Source organism: Anopheles coluzzii, chromosome 3 (genome assembly GCF_943734685.1).
Source record: "Anopheles coluzzii chromosome 3, AcolN3, whole genome shotgun sequence".
NCBI lineage: Eukaryota > Metazoa > Arthropoda > Insecta > Diptera > Culicidae > Anopheles > Anopheles coluzzii.
The window spans coordinates 94,549,066-94,566,536 of record NC_064671.1 but is presented as its reverse complement, the minus strand read 5'-3'; the positions used below and the strand labels follow the sequence as shown (position 1 = coordinate 94,566,536).

Below are 17,471 nucleotides of genomic sequence, written 5' to 3'. Positions count from 1 at the left end.
AATGTTTTTATTCTCTCTCCCTCTTATTCTCTTTACAACCTTATCATCGCTTTCCATTATTGGCTGAACGGTAGCTGTTGCTGCGCTACTGGTTGCCATGGACATTCCAGGGTTATCTGGCAACGAACATTCGAAAGCAAGTAAACACCGACGGAAAAATAACGCCAAGATGACGTTGCCTTTCCACCGAACTGAGCTTACGATGATTGGTTTGATATATCGCCTCATACCTTAAAGCTGAAAATGTGGCTCGACAACAAATTCTCAGATCTGTTAATAGCTTTACCAATGCTTCTTTTTTTCTCTTCTGATTGGCAGTAAGCATTCGTTTGTTTGTGATTCATATGTCCTTACTTTGGATCTTTGGAAATAATGGGTGCTTCCGTAATGCTGTCTCGCACCGAACGCACCGGTTTCCAACCAATTCCATATTTGCACCTGCAATTCATTGGAGCTGATTAAAGCTCTTTTCTGTAAACGCCGAATGTTAACTCCAGGCGGAGATTTAAAAAAAGAACAGAAAATGTGGCTGTGATAATCACGGGGACCGGTCAAAGCCCAAGTGATGAAATTTTCCAGCGAAAGCTTCAGCGGGAGTAGCTTTTCATCGAACGTATCGATTACATCATCAGAAATCTGCTAGTTCTGAGGCAGTCAGTGCTATAAAACCCGGTGCAGCAGGGCAGCGCCGCTAAAGCGTGGGATGGCGTAGCGAACGAACAGTCGCGAGAAAAGAAAATCCAATCCTAACGAGCACCTTCGTACTTGAACGCGATACGGCTCGCTGATGGTGAAACTGATCCACTCTCCCAGTACCAGCTCGAGTAGCATGCGACCATGCCCAGCTTCTCACTCTCAGCACCGAAACGGCGGTACTTCATTCCACTCTATTATGGACTGCGAGGACTACCGATCATCGCAGACACATCGTTATAGAGATTTTCAACCAATTTAAAATTAATTCACTCGACCGTAAAAGTTTTCCTCCACGAAACTTGATTATATTGCCCGCCTGCCACTTCCTGTCGCTTCAGCCCGCTGCAGCCCGTCGTTCGATCGGACACAGTAACCTTTCCCTGCTTCGTGCAACCATGCATTCTTTGCTTATGTGGCTGTGTGTGTGTATGTGTATGGGTGGAATTTGTAAGTCTCAATCGGGGGCACGCTCGGCAGTGACACACTCGTGGCCTAGTCGTGCATTAATTATCCTTTGTGCTCTGCTTTTCCGACCAGTCCTGCCATATGCCGCACCCGCTGCACCACCGTGACCGCGCGCAGATTGTTTAAATGGATGAAATTATTTTCATCTATTACTAACCAAGTTGTAAAGCCATCCATGTTCATCTACATGAAGCCGCCGCACATAAATTTAAAGAGGCACCGATGAAATGCTTTAAAATTCAATCCATTTTGTTGGTGTTGATTGTAATTATGATGGTTTGAGCTTTCAGCATACCAAATCGGCGCCAAATCACTCACTCTGAGCGATGAACTTTATTAATTTTGACTCCTCGATTATTGTTGTGTTGATTTTCCACATGAAAGATGAATCGTGTATCAGGGATCATGATTAGTACATGCAGTACCTATATTGTCTGCTCACCATGTAGTCCACTCTATTGTATGCAAAATGACACAACCGCATAATCAATTAAAGTGTATACACAGTAGCTGCATAATTATGAGCACACTTGCCAAAGCTGTTAGGTGAACCAGCCCCCTTCACCGTGAAGGGTGAGAGGTCATTAATGCAGATACATTATTTTATCTAATTACTAACCCAATGTAAATGCTAACCATACAGCATAGAAGATGGTAATTGAATCAATGTAAAATTGTTTGATCTTTCACTCAACAGCTTAACAGCATTCATGTATGATGTTTACTTTAGAAATTAATAGTACCACAAAAAATGGCTTCAACTACTGTTCCAGTTGTAATAGCCCTGAGTTGGCAACGCTGATTGCTATTTTGTCCGTTGGCTACTCAACATTGCCGTCACTTTCGAGCACGCTGCAGATGAAGTGTTTTTGCCATACCACCGCAAACCGCGCACATAATGCATACTAACGGTACGGCAATAATTAGGAAGGAATTGAGCAACTACCGAGTATTACCGTTTGCCAGTGCGCGGAAGAAGTGCGCGAACCGTCACAGTCATTCTACGCGGAATAAAGAGATGGAACCACAAAAGATGCAACCTTCGTTCCGTTGCGCTCTGTTCCGAAAGAAATGAAGTCTTTTCAGCGAACTGCAAGAAACAAATTGCAGCTCTCCAAAAGCAACGGTCTCGTTACGTAATTTGTCGCCATTCCATCAGCACCGTGGTCGGCGTTGTCGTCATCCTCATCGTTTTTGCTTGTCCCAGTCACAGCGGGATGCATTTGTTTGCATAGAGCGCAGCGCTTCAACCGCGCTGCAACCGTGACGAAGAGTTAATTTTGAAGCAAAGGCACATGCCGGACGTGAATGCTGTCGTGCTCTTGGCTCTATAGTCTGCTCTTCGCCTCTTACATTACCACTCGCAGCACTTCCGGGAGTCGGGAACACAATGCACAAACCTTCCCCTCCCTCGAGAGTTCCTAACGGCGAACGACGAGCGAATAACCCATTCCCGTAATGGGGAACCCTCAAACCTGGGTAGTCTAGTGTCTGCATTCAAGACTGCTTGGTTGGGTGTTTTCGTTGGTTAGAAAATGGAATTTACACTGTGGTAAATTGTATTAGAGTAACACTCATTTACATGGATCCATGTTTCTGTTGATGCTTCCTTCAAAGCACGGCATATGGCTGGTGAAGTTTTACATGTAGCTCGCAAAACATCACCCGAACACTTTATCCGGACCTGTTGAAGTTGACGGATCCTTAGGATATTAGTTTGTTTCCGAAATTGGTTTACTATTAGGAGCTACGTCAAATACTCATTATGCATCCAACCGGACAATGCAGCAGCCAAACAGCTTTTCATTTTGAAGGATCTGCTACTGTTACGTTCTTTTGTATACCTTTATGGAATGGCTACCATTGCTAATATCCAAATTCAAAAGACGAGGAACAAGTCTTCAACTTGTTTTGAAACAGCTAGTGGCCCGAAACAATAATATAATTTAAAAGGGCAAATAATCATGGCTCCAAGGCTACAGCGATGTCAGTCTTAAAATTTGACAACGAAAAGACACTCTTCACTGTTATTCAAACTTCTCATTCACCTGTCAGCTGACCTACTTCTGCTAATCTCATTAATATTCGTAATGAAGTCTCTTCAACATTAATTTTGTGGCGGAAATGCGAAATAATCAATCCGTCCATCTATAATGCTTTTTTTTAGCAGACTGTAGAAACTTCCCACCGGAAGCGGGTCGGATTCGATCGATCTGCCAGCTGCCAAAGCGTTCAGCGCAGTAAGCGTGCAATATAGTGGAGTTCCTTCGCTTTCCCATTCCATTCCATTCAATTTGGCCGTCCGACTCAAAATGGACAGCGAATATCACGTACAATTTTTGGCTCCCGCACGGTGCTGCTCGGGTTTGGATGTCCGAGAAGCTGGTCGGCCAGCTGGAAAGCATCGCAGAAACGTGAGCATCAAACGAACGGAAATGCTCGATGGATGGTTTGCCATTTCGGCAGTTCATGAATATAAAATACTGTTTTGCAGCAAACGCTTTTAGACTGACTGCTACACCAGGGGAGGAGAAGAGTTGTTTTACTCTTCTCTTTTTGTACCAGAAGATGTATTCCCCGTTACATCCGCTTGGCAAATGGAAATTCATGGTATCTAGCAGATGGTCGAGGTAAAAGCGATAATAACGTTTGACAACAATGTTCTCTCTCGACACGTTGTCAACCACCATCCCTTTGCATTTCCCTTCAACAAGCATCATGGTTCATGGCATATCACGCAAATGTAATTACATTTAAATAGAGTTTGCTATTGTTTGTGTTTCTTAAAGATGAACACACACCATGCCACGATTAAAGTGAAGCTGCAGAAGTGAACCCACAAACTTCGAATGCAAACTAACTAACTCGCCTCCCCAAGATCGTCTCATTCTAGTAAAATATGTTCGCTACTCAGTTTGGCAAAAGAAAAGTACACAAAAAGGGTAATCGACAATGAAAATGCTTCGGTAGATTTGCGCTGGATAGCCTGCGAGACCGATCAGAGGACGTTGCTCATCACATATTCAACGAGCTTGAAGCATTAATTATTAATGCATGCGCGACGTTGACGTCGTCCTTTCGGTTCGACGGTTGATGCAAATGATGATCTTCCCCGACCAGGCTCGGTTCGCTCCTTTTTTGGGGCCTTCAGTGCGCATCAGCTTACATTGCATTAAAGCTTGCAGTCGTTTTACGGTGAACGATACGCAACTATGGAACCCTTACTGTGGTTATCCGTGACGTCTCCAAAATGACACAATCAAGGAGATGGTATTTCAGTTTGGTCAGGGCGCGTACCGTGGAAGTATCATGCAAATGTGAACAATGTAATTTGCATCGCACAACTACGTGACCTGTCGGGAAGCTCATTTGTAGACAGCTTGAAACGGTTGTACAGTTATTTTAGTATCAGAATCAATGGTGAGAAATGGGTGCCGGCACTATGAAGAATATGGTGGGCTGAATAATTTCCATTCGAAATACGAGTAGATTATAACACAATTTCGTTGATGTCGGATCGGATACGACAAAAACACAGGAACAAAAATCAATGCGAATTAGTTTCAGTTTGTTCTATTCAGTTATCGCAACAGGTTTCAATGAAAAATATTGAAACATGTTTAGAATGAACAACTTTTTCTAAAATCAATTATCAACATCAAACCGCTACTGTGACGATGTTTTAAACTGTTTAGCTACCAGAAGCCGTAAAAGAACTTCCCCTGTTGAGCTGTGCGTTTAACGCTCAACTTTTCTCTACAAATAGCGAGCTTTTTTAGGAATACGGACAACTTTCAGATGAAAACTTACTCCAAACACTCTTCCAACGCTCCGTTACTGTTTACTCAAAATCTTCGAAAGCTTTCCTCCACCGTTCTGACAAGTGTCTGATAAATTTAGTAAACTTTCCACACTAATAAGTCCTCGCACGCATTGCTGGACGATGGGAGTCGTAATCAATTTTGCCAAACCACCGCAAAACCCAGAAGCAGGGTGTGTGGATAAAAGTGGATAAAAGTTCGTCCGTGGGTTGCCTCGGTGATGGATATTGCCTCAATAACGTGGTTACTTTGTTGTGAACAACTTGCGAAGGTGCACTTTTGAGCATCTTTTGACTTTTCTCGAAGAGCCACGAAGGCTTGCAAGGGTATGCTTGTCGTAGCGGCTGATTGGCTACCTATTTCACACGTTAGCACGGTGCTGCAGGTGGGCTGGCATCGCATGTCACAAGTAATCATAACATACCCGTTCGGGAAACACGAAACTCAACCTAACGATGGCCTTTTACAAGGGTGGTAAAGTTTACTGCTGAAAAGTTATTCCTACATAAGCTCTTATTGGAAATTTAGCTCAGCGGTTTTAGATGGCGAAGAAAAGTTAGCTGATTGTCAAGGAAATATCGTTTCCGTTGAACTTTACCGTCATCTTCAAATATTATAGAAATCATCTACAAAGTAGAAATATTCTCATCCTTACACTTACAACCTTCTAGTAGCGCAAAGACTAGTCGTACATATTTGATTGCCATGCCCCATTAATCCACTGAATCAAATTGTCTCCCAATACTGATTGTAACGTTGCTTGATGCTCATCACTTGTGTTTTTGGTTTCATTTCAGACCCGCTGGCAAAATCAATCCTACAGAAAATTAAATTCTGTCATCTCACTTCCCAAGGCCAGCAGAGCAACAGTGATGTACCCCAGGATGATACGATAAGTCGGAATGAGTTGACAAATTTATGGAACATCACAGACAGTCATGAGACCATCGGCCCCAGCATTCAGCGCAACTGGGTACCACGACGTGCGTTCCGACCGTGTCCTTCCCCACTGCACCCGCGAGGTGTGAAACGAAATGGAATTTTAGCGGTTTCATCGAAAATAAAAGAAAAAAGACACTAACTCACACATACGCTCTAACACACGCATAGGGTGGATTAAATGATGTGACATAAACGAGACGACATGTGCGCACTGGTTGTGCCAAAGGGCATGTTGTGACGTGGCCTGTAACCGTTCGACTAAGAACGAACCATGAGACGAGGGGCGATGAAGCTGTGTTGAAAACTGTTTCCACTTCCCTTGGTTCCGGGAGGCGTCGCGATGAAAGTGTCTCGTTACCAGGATATGGCCAGGAGACGCAAAGTTTTGCTGAAGCTATGCTTAACGAGATTGCCAAGGTGCAACGGACGCCATCGCTCGCCATAGTGCACGTGACTGCATCGCACGTTCTTGCGTTGTTGTTTTTTTTTTTTTTTTAATTTCTCTTCCACCCAGCCCGCAAACGACCGAACGAAACGAACAAACCAACAAACGAAGTAAACAACCGAGCAACGAGTCGTCAAAATGATCGACTTTACCGACATGAAGATGCAAAAAGTCAAAGGTGATAGAAAACTTTATTTGATCGTTTTAGCGAGACACCTCTTTGGCCGGGAGCTGTTTGAGAGTAGAGCACGAGGGTTTAAAACTAGTGCAGTAAACATCGACATCATTCGTGCTGAGTGCGATGGTACAGGGGTCGGTGCAGTAGTAGTGTAAAAAGCAAACAAACAAACAAACTTGATAAAGGAAACCACAAGGAAGCCGGATAATCAGTTTCTAGACCGGTACCATTCTGCAACACGATATAAAAATAGTGAAATTATTAAATCTAAAGCCACAGCGCCAGACAGCCCGACACCTACAGTGTACAGGGTACGTAACGTAGGGCAGTAACGGTGGCCACCATTCACCCGAGAAGATGTAATGTTTTCGTGCTGAAGATGCCAGACGAGATGCTGGCAGTACTGGCGTGTTGTATAAAAACAAAATCATTGTATATGGATGCTAGAAAGTAAGAAGAAGTGGTCGCGACAGATAGCGATTTTCTTATACGCTTTTTCGGTGCTTCCGTTGTTCGATGTTTGTATCAGCACATTTTCAATTGGGAGTATTGGGAGTATGATCCCGACGTCTAAGAGTGAGGTATGTGTGAGGAAATGTGTATGAATATGGAGTGTTGTTCGGTCCAGCGGAAGGTCCCTGACCGTCGGACCCGTCAGTTATCTACGTCAGCCTTAAGAACGCAAACATTCCTTCACATGTGCAATAGACGCCATGGCGTGTCATGCTCCCGTGCTTTCGTCCAGTCCATGGTTTCGTATTTCCCTTTGGGTAGCTTCTTAGAAGAAGCTTAGCTTAGGAGCTGTGTCTTCTATTTTGAGTCAACATATTTGTTAGTTAATTTTTTCGATTTTCGTTCTTATATTGCATGACCACTAGCTTTTGAGCCCGTTTGTCCTTTAATCTGTGTTAATGCCTTTTACACCCAAACGATGCTGTGTTTGAGGCGATGATCAGCGGTCAGATTCCTTATAAAGTACATTAATTTCAATCAAACATAGATATTGACAATTCTTAGTTGCAGATTTATCCGATTTCGTTCTCAAGTTCGTTTTCCCTTATCTTTGTGGACGCTTTTTTGAGCTCAACAGTCTTGATTTAATTGTCCTCTCGACAGAGAAATCTCCAAGACGTTTTGGATGGTTCTAAACGTGAAAAACATTCTTCATAAACAATTTCACCTTTTCACCTCATTGAGGTAGACTCATAAAACTCCATTAGTGTAAAAAAAACATCATTTGAGCATGGCATATCCAATGACAAACGTTTGATAAGCGCTTTGTCATTTGAACGACCGAGCAAAGCTTCAACGAATCAGAATGTAAATTAAATTTAACAGACCACTTGTCATCGTTTCTTGCTGCATTCTTCCTTTTCTTGCCATTTTTAGTTCGACCTGATTCAAACGTTTGAAGGATTTTCGGTCCATTCCTATATTATTATCCACTGTCAGCAGTAGCTTGGTCCGTTCTATCGGTATTCTGAACCCTCCTGGGAAATCAGGGACCGTGATCCATCATGAACCTCGTGACCAAATGACCCTAGCTCAAGCTCGCAACCGAAGTTGTCTTAGTCTTAGGAGAAGTAGTCGGAAAACGGAGCTTGCGTTTGGGTTTTGTAATCTGTTAGATTACAAACTAACCGATCAGCCACTTGCTATGCTGGAATTCAAACAAACACTCGATCAGTAAGTTTTTTTTATCTTTTTTAGATGAACTCTTGCATTCGACCGTCGTGTGAATTCGTTTTTCATTTTATTAATTTGAAACGATTTTCAATTTACTTTTGATTGAACTCTGGCCACGATTGTGCGGGAAAGCGAAAATTCCACACGATTGGTCCAGACTCCGTGTGAAACGGACCCGACCCCACACTGACCACTGAAACCCTCGCCACGGAATGGAACGAAGAGAGAGGAGAGGAAACAGCACTACGACAGCATCGATACTATTCGGAGGCAGCACAGCTCCGACAGACATCCACATTTGACTCACTTTCCTCGAGCTGTACGTGATTGAGCCCCGAAATTCTAGGAAGTGTACGAATGTGCCCTGTTTTTCCTTTGCTTGCCTCTTATGTTACACGCGGGAGATTTTCTTTCCAGTGTTTTGTTGTTGGTTTCGTGGCTTACATTCCGTTCGGAGAAAATTTTCATCATCCACTCGGCTCAATAGGAGGGTACGGCTATCGACGAGTTTACCACAGGAAAGGCAGTTCGGTACGCTTGGCGTTCGTATTATTTTGGCGTGATTGTTTGTACACTCGTGTCTGAGTGGCCTGACCGGGTTTCAATGGGCGGAAAAATAACATTTCAGATCACTTCTAACCGACCATTCTACCCGACCGGCACATTTTGGAAATAAATCGACCAGTTTACGCGTCTGGAAAAAAGGTTTATGGTCCGGGTTTTCATACTATCATTCGGCTCTGAGCTTTGCCAAAGAGAATAATGATTTAATTTGAACAAAGAGTTGTGAAAGAATTCAACTCTACAGATCAAAAGAGAAGTTTTTTGATTGGATACAAATGTCCCTGTCGGTTGTCCCAACATTGTTTCTCTACCCATTCAACATCACGATTGTGAAGATGTTTGGTAAGTTTCTTCGGCTTACGTATGGGGAAATCGGTATAGCAAAAATGAGGAAAGCCTCTTCATTCATCTCTGCTCCAACTCTAGTGGGCAGCAATCAAAGTTAATTAACGTCACACACGTGAAGTGGTTTTAGCAAACGAGTTGAGTGGAAATGTTGACAAAACACGACAAGTTAGAATACGATGGACGATTTGAACAGACATAAACCTTTTGATATTGAGACTTTTTTCAATTTCATTCATGTTTTTTAAAGCCCAGATGAATAGTTTCAAATACTATTTCAATCTAGAAAATATTTTTGGCAACACAAAGCTGATTGCTTACGTTATAGAGTGATGGATATTGAATATTTTTGTGACCTTTTCTACCGTCATCCTATTGATATGGCAACAAAAGGACCTCTCATATTACATCCACCCTCAAATGGTCAACGGTCAATATACAGTGAGAGCGCCGTTCAACTTGAGCTGGTAAAAGACCGTACCTAGAAAAATGGCCCAAAAGAGTAGCAAATGCCCGAAGAGACCTATAAATATCCTTATAAACCCACGCCCCGCGGGCTAGCCGAAAGCTTTTGATGTAATTTTTTCCCCACACTGACCACGCCGCTGTCATGGTGACAGCGTGAAAAATGACGCCTCCTTGACCTAGCCAAGCCCCATCGCTTCGAATCAATCAATCGGCCGAAAAATTAAATCTTGCGTTCACACTCGTAAATCAGCTTACAGTACAGTAAGGCAACAAAGTCAAATAGAACGTCCTCGCTGGCGGGCAAAGTACGACGGACAAAATGTTTCACCGGTTTTCCATCAGTTTTTGTTACAAACAAAAAGAAGAAAAATATCTCACTCCCGGGAATTGTAAATGGCAAGGAAACACAATCACTAACCATGATAATATCGGTTCCCTCGGGATACGGTAGCCACGAAAAAGGTTACCAGCGAACAAAACGGTACTCATCCGCGGTGAATCGTTTCACTTTGTCTTTAGTTTCCGTTTTAGCTTCCAGATGGAGGTAACGGTGCTATCGGCTGTGTTGCTTCCTCTTATTTTGTGCATTATCGTTTCTTTTTGTGAACGTTTTGACGAGCTTTCAACATTTCTTTTTTATCTTTTCCGATTCAACTGACTTCACTCACTGATAATTATTTTGCTGTTTGCTCCAAAAAAAAAAACCGAACGCTCCACTTGGCACGTCAAAACTGCGAAATATCTTTAAACAAAACCACAGTGGTGGTTTAAACTCACAATCAAGGGAAAACACTAAATTCACCAAGGAAAACTGCGAGCGTGGGTATAAGGAAGGAAAATTTTCTCTAGAACGCATAAAAAATGTACAACGGAAACAGAAAAGATGAAACCAAAAAGAAAACAAACGGGCAATACACTTCCAATTCTGATTCACAGTGCCTCGAGGAAAGCGTACTCAACTGTGTTGATTCTAGTGTGCTGCTAGTTGCTGCTGTCCGTCGTGCTGTTAATGTGTATCTTTCGCTGTTGTTGTTGTAGTTTGTATCGTACTAATGTTGTTTTTTTTTCACCGCTGGCGGGAAAATAAGGAAACTAGAAGAAAACAATTGCGAAACGGTCGAGAGGAAAGCAAATGCCATTAGTCGATCCTGTGTGTGATTGTATATATGTGTGTGTGTATGGAAGAGAGAGAGAGAGAGAGAGAGAGAGAGAGAAAGCACCAGAGGAACAAAACTAGCGAATCAAGCATCCACTGCATATTTAGCCTTTACATTTCACGCCATTTCGTGTGTTTAAGCTTCCGTGCAGTTGACTACAAGCACACAAACTGCAGGCGGAAAGAGCAACAGGAGCACTTTAGTTTTGTTTTTTGCCAGATGATGATATTCCTACCACTTTTTATTTATAATTGCCTCAAGTGCAAGCAGCAACTTTACTGCTTCCGGAATGTTGCGATACTAGAGACATAACTCCACAGTTTCTTTCTCCTTTGCACTGGTAGAGTTCCGTAGGTCGCTGTCGTTCGTGCTACGTTGCAGACGCAAAAGAATAAAGTCCATTATCAGCAGCAATGCAGCAGGGTGAAGTTTGTTGCGCGAGTGAGCTTTTAACATGAAACCCTGTACAACTAGCGGAGAAAAAGTGGCTGAATTTATTATCACCATCTGAGGACACGGATCGACAAGGAAAAGTTGAGCAGCACAGAGAAGACGTGTAAACGCTGTAACAGGAAACTGCCCCACTGGTTTTTTTTATATTGTCGGGTGAATCATCTCGTCCCGTGCTAGACTATCACTCGTTGTGTAGTTATTTTATTTGAATCGGGCGCCGAAGCTAACGAAGAAACGAGCTCACACACTTTGAAAAGCTGATGAGCATCATAGATAGGTTGCATAACGGTATAGTAAAATAGAGCAAACGGAAAAGAAAAATACCGATTCATGCGACCGCTACTCACCAGCAAAAAGGAACTCCAATCTAAACTGCACGACGGAGGCCAGGAAGGAGTGATTTGTTTTACAGACGATAGTAAATTCCAGTGCCCGTTGCTTGAGACATTTACCGAAAATTGTGTTATTTAGATCTGGTCTGGCCAGCAATGTGCTCAGCATAGTACTATTCTTGGTATTTTTGCGAAAAGGTAGACCATTTTGTGTCGTTGCTTTGGTTTCGTTAGTGAGTCAAAGTGCCACCGAAGCCAAATGTTGGTAAATTTAATCAACGTGTTGTTGAGCAGCTCAAATACTGGAGGTGCATGGAAAGGCCAAAAGAAAATTGCAGTAGCATACACTTTGATGTCTATTTTTGCCATTTCTAGGTGTTTGAAGAGGTGCCGTTTTTTATCGGCTCTATTTTTTTATGCTAACGCAGCACGAAACGCTGCCTGGGCCAGATTTGATGGCTATACGCTGAACTCGGAAGCGTGCTCTACCTGCTCGGTTCGATTCAGTGGCATATTAACTTTTGTACCGCCGCAGTCACGGACAATCACGTTAGGTCAGGGGGTGGTAGAAAATGGAAGGGGATAAAAGAAAGAAATAAAGCCGTCAGTCCTTGTTGGTAGGCGTTGATCAAAGTGACAGAAATCGATACTCGATAGCTGCATGTTTCGAGCTCAGCACAGGCATGTCAAACGCATACTCGCATGTTCAGGAAAAAGTTGAAATGAAAAACATTCTTACATTGACCACGCACGTGATTTTTCGCCACTTCCTATTATTGTATCTGAATATTGTTAAAATGCTTTTCACTTTTCAATGAATTTGTGCTGTATGAAAGTCAGCCATCATTGTCATACCGACAATCAAAGTTTGCGACGCACATGCGTTTGACACCCCTCGCGTAAAGGATCATTCCTGAAAGCTCGAGCACCAAAAAGGTTCCAGCATTGTGTTGTTGGATCGCAACGTACAACGTTAAGGCATGTCCTCTACATGGTGATCTCGGCAAGTCTACGGCTAAAATGAAAATCACTACAGCAGGAACAACAAAAAAAGTTAACTTTCTTCATAACACCGGCTACTAACACGCGGTAGTGTGTGCCGAGGGTGAACTGAAACGGTACATAAAACGCACGACCTCGGCATCGGCCTTGGTTTATGACTCTTCCGTACGTGTGCACATACACACGCGCCCTCTGCAATGTTTGCAAAAAGGGACACATTTTGTGCAGGACAATGTCGAGGACGTTTGTTGTCATCGGCGTCGGCGTCGTTGTCGTCGTTATGCTCGGTGTCTGTTTCGGAGGAATGGAAAATGATATACGAAAGGTGTTTTATTCATAAGCAGCTCCTTCTTGCATGGACCGTACGTACGGACCGGGAAAGGGTGAGGTGAGCGAGATTGATTTTACTCATATTTACATACGCAGCACGTTAAACGATGCGCACGATTGAAGATGCGTGGCCGTGGGAAAATTTCGAAACCCCTGCGGCATGCAAATGAAATCCCCCGCATTTACACCGGTGGGACGGGCAATAAAAATAAATAATATGCCTACTTTCAACGGGCGGTGGGTGGTGACATTTGTGACTGATTTCTGCTGTTCTAGCAACCCGGAACGCCGTTTGTCCTCACCACCAGCGAACGAAATTGTTCGCCCGAAACGGTGCTGTTTGTGCTAACAGCAAAGCGTGAAGTGTTGCTAAACAATTCGCATGAATTTTATATGAAAACAACATCAATCCTGAGGTAGGAGTATTATTTGCCTTTTATTGCCATGGATACACGCTATACGCGATGGATGCCACAGACGCAGCGCACCCACACGCCTGCCAAACATTTGTACATTATTATCTTACGCAGCAAATACGCCGAAGTAGTCAATTCGCGAGTGGCCAAATCGGTGGTAGGTTGGTGTGTTTTGCAGCGTCACGGAATTACTGCACTGGAGGCAACGATTTCAACGACTCTCTGGCACAATAGCAATGGTAACGCACCGTATGGCCCCTACAACGCGTGCAAAGCAACATTTTTCACCGAAGCCAGACGCGTTCGAATGACGACACTTCGGATGCAATTATCATTATCTAAACGAGGATACAATTCCAGCAGCGTGGGATCCCACCAAATCATCCTATTCCCAGTCATTTCTGCAAACGATCCTATTCAATTGCTGTCAGCCGCAATCAGTTGTTAGTTTACACCAAATTTGATTCAAATCGATACCCTTGCGTGGGATGCGGGTGTAGCATTTGTGAGTGCGGGGCGTTTATTTAACGTGGTGCAATATTGGGTTATTAAATTGATTTACGCAGTGGATGTTTGTCAGCAGCAACCCGGGTGTGATTCAAAAACAATTAAATGTGTATGTTGGAGATTGATTGTGTGTGGCATTTCAAGTGCAAGAGAAGAGGTTGAACATTTTTTTACGGAGTCCTGCACTAGTTTATAGCAAACCTTTATTCTTAGTCTCAAGTATAGTGTTAAAATCGCTGTAAAAACGACAAGGTATTGTGATGTAAAGAAAGATGATGAACAATGTGCTAGCAGTAATATTAGGATTGATTGCAAATAAAATTATCATCGCCAGCACTAGCACTAGTGGCATTTCTTTATGCAATGCTTTGGTAAAGAAACGAGCTAGTATTCTTTTTTATCAAGACTGTTCTATAATTTACATTGATTGTTTTCTAAGCCATTTCATAGTTTTAATAAACTTGTAGCTGAGAACGTCCCAGCTACCAATACGAATACGTACTCCACAAAGCAGTAGAACCCTAAATACTATCTTGATAGAAAACTGTGTAAAGTATTTTAAAAATGCATTTTTACCAACGACACTGGTTGAAAGATATTAAGCAAATTCATAGATCTAAACCGATTAGTGTGAAGCTGATATAGACATTTAGATGATGAGGAAACTAACAAACATACAGACACATACAAAGAAAACGAAAGCTAAAGTGAGAGCTTAGAAAGGTAAGACAGGCGGCGCTAGCGATACTTGTTGAGCTAATGAAATACAATTTTACTAGCAGAACGTGTTAGGCAATAGTTCGTTTATATGTAATAACTAATTGAAATCACATTCACTAACAATTTACAAATTAACTAACCTTCGATGCGACTGAAAGTTGGACGCGGGGAAAGACACTGGAAGGACCTACTAAAAATGAGCCATTTTTTAGAGGTAAATAGCACGATGTAAAATTTGACATGATACTCTCCGATGAGCTAAAGGGAGAATAGACATTTTAGGCACGACGTTCTTCAACCGTACGAATACAGACAATTGCTTGTTTTCATTACAGAATAACAATGTGCGAACAAGTGCACCGCAGCAAAAACAAAAACAAAAACAATGTAAAACGAGCAAACATTTGTAGAAGCCTCACAAATGGTTTGCAAAGCTACACACACCAGCAAATAAAAATATAAAATAAATATAACAAAATACAAACAGAATCGTTAATGCTCTGTAAATTACCCCTCGTCATCATCATGTTTCTTTTTCTTTTGGTTGATTCGTGTTGTCTGTTCAACGAGGATTTTACATTTTACAGCAATGAGATAATCTGCTCACTTTCCCACAAACACCAGTGCCACGCGTTGAGGGCACAATCCACAATCCATCCACCAGCAAGAGGGGTAAGTGCTTCACCCAAATGCACCGTGTACCGTTTTATCCCATCGTCTCCGGAAAGTTAATTGATATTAATCCACTGTTTCGCGTTGTAAACGCCTCCGGTAATGGAAACACAGCACATTAGCATAAATTATTCGATTATCACCCATGCGACCTGGCCGGCGAACGTCATGTGCAGCGGATGTGGACATCACAACACCGAATGGAAGGCTTGAGAGCTGAAGAATGAGAGGTAAAACGGCCGGTGATTGCTCGTGTCCTCGAGTGAGGCGAACGTTAAGGGCAATTGGCGCTTGGTTTACCCTTGCTGAGAGCTCATTAACTGCCCGATGGTCGAAGCACTCGTACAGCAAATGTCCAACTGCTTTCGTTTCTGTAATTAATGCTAATGATTGCTTATCCTCGTGTCTGTCCTATTCCCTGCAGCGCTTTCGCCTCATTCATCCACTTTAACCTGTTGGCCTGCCATAATTGCGAGTGTGACCATTAGTTGTGGGATCAACCTAGTTTCACGAGCAATGTGCTGGTCCTTGCCGTTGCTTTTGAGCCAGTGGAACTAGATTTTCCAGACACGGCTCGTTGACCTTGCGACGTAAATTGTTCTAAGGCCATGGTGAAGTATAGGATTTCTTCTTTCCATATACCATGTAGCATGAGTAAAACCTATAGAAACACTACGTTTAACAACGTTTTAAATAAAATGTATATCGTTGGTTTTTCTTTCGCGAATGGGTAATTTGAATTAAACGCCTGCGCGTATGCAACACACCGCATGGAGCGCACTCTTGCGGAAAGATTGCTAACCGACAGCTAATTCGAATTCAAATATTCTGCGCATTGATTGTCCTACTTTGTTATGCAGAATTTAAGGCTGTGTTAAATGCAATCTTCATGTTATCCTTCGCCTACTAACAGTCGGTTACAAAGCCACAACAAAGTCAAGTTGATCCAATTTGTTGGTTTATTCCAATAGCAATACTACCTCAATTTACCCTATTACTCTATTATTCCATGAAACGAACCTTTCCCCGTCATCATACAACGAGTGTTATTTACCTACTCAAGCCCACGCAGGCTCGGGCACAGAAATACATGGTAAAAAATATTAACAGCAATAACAAAACTAACCCTGGCTAGGATCGTTCCTACGATAAGAGATACATTTTCCTTTTTCTCATCTTTCCGGTACCGCCTGCCATTTGGTTTCCCGGGATTTGTGTGTATGTTTTCCATTTGGGAATCCCAACAAAGGGTCAGCAACAACTATAAGCGTTTGCTGAAAGGTTCTACTGTCACAGGCAAATGCACGAGCGAGTGGGTCGACTCTATGGCGCAGCTGAAGAAAGACGATGAAAATTGATAAAGTTGTGGACGGGCAGGAATTGAAATGAAAACAAAAGTTTTGTTGCTAGTGAACGAAAAAGGAAAGGACATTGTTTTCGAACGATGACACTGGCTGGATAACGCACCTGGCTCTAGCAAAAGAGACGGGCCAGGTGCCATGTACTAAGTGGGATAAACGAGTGGAAGATTTAATTTCGTAGGAATTTTACCTTTCAGTTTGCGTGGCTCTACCTCCAAGGCTCACCTGGCACAAAGGGATGGAGTCAAGCTATTGTAAATATTCTGCACAGAAGGGGAAAAGGACAATATGTACCACTATTACCGTCTTAAATTAAACGAGCAACTTGATCAAAACTGTTTAGATCCAGGGCAGTTGCGTTAGTTATGCAAATCTTTTTCATATTCGGAGTTATACGAGCGTAAGGGAGCTTTGATCTTGCGTTGAACTCTTGCATTCATAACATATGGATTGATTTTGGACCGGAAATGTGACATTTTAAATCGGTTTACCATACAATATCCTACACTCGCACACTCAAGAGTGACTATTCGTCTAAAAGTGGCATCTTGTGCGATACATGTTGATTGATTTTCTATATTCTGTCTAGTTCGCGAAAAATACTCCTTGGTCGTCCGCGGCCAACACAGCGTGGAATGTAAAATATTGGCCAATTTGTCAGACGCCTGACGGGCTTCGCATTGCAGGATGACAATCGATACATGCATGTCCTGGCATGGAACATACACACTACACGTAGAGTGGGTGTCAATAAGTGGAACTCTTGCTGCATTGGACCAGCGGATGCACCGCGTTGCATGCGAACCAGATGTTCCACTTTGTAGATGGGAAGTGTGACGACGGACACACTGTTTGCAGTTGCACTCTAATGGTACGAGCAGCATTTACCCATACCATCGTTTTGCCTCCTT

General features: G+C 42.8%; 1 protein-coding gene across 1 annotated transcript in view; it reads left to right on the top strand.

Moving 5' to 3' along the window:
* LOC120957564 (prolactin-releasing peptide receptor) overlaps positions 1 to 15,037 on the top strand; it is a 53,025-nt gene extending 37,988 nt beyond the window's left edge. The window contains exon 3 of the mRNA XM_040379835.2: positions 5,780 to 15,037. The gene's annotated coding sequence lies outside the window, so the exon portion shown is untranslated. The remainder of the gene's footprint in view (positions 1 to 5,779) is intronic.
* The last annotated feature ends 2,434 nt before the right edge of the window (positions 15,038 to 17,471 follow it).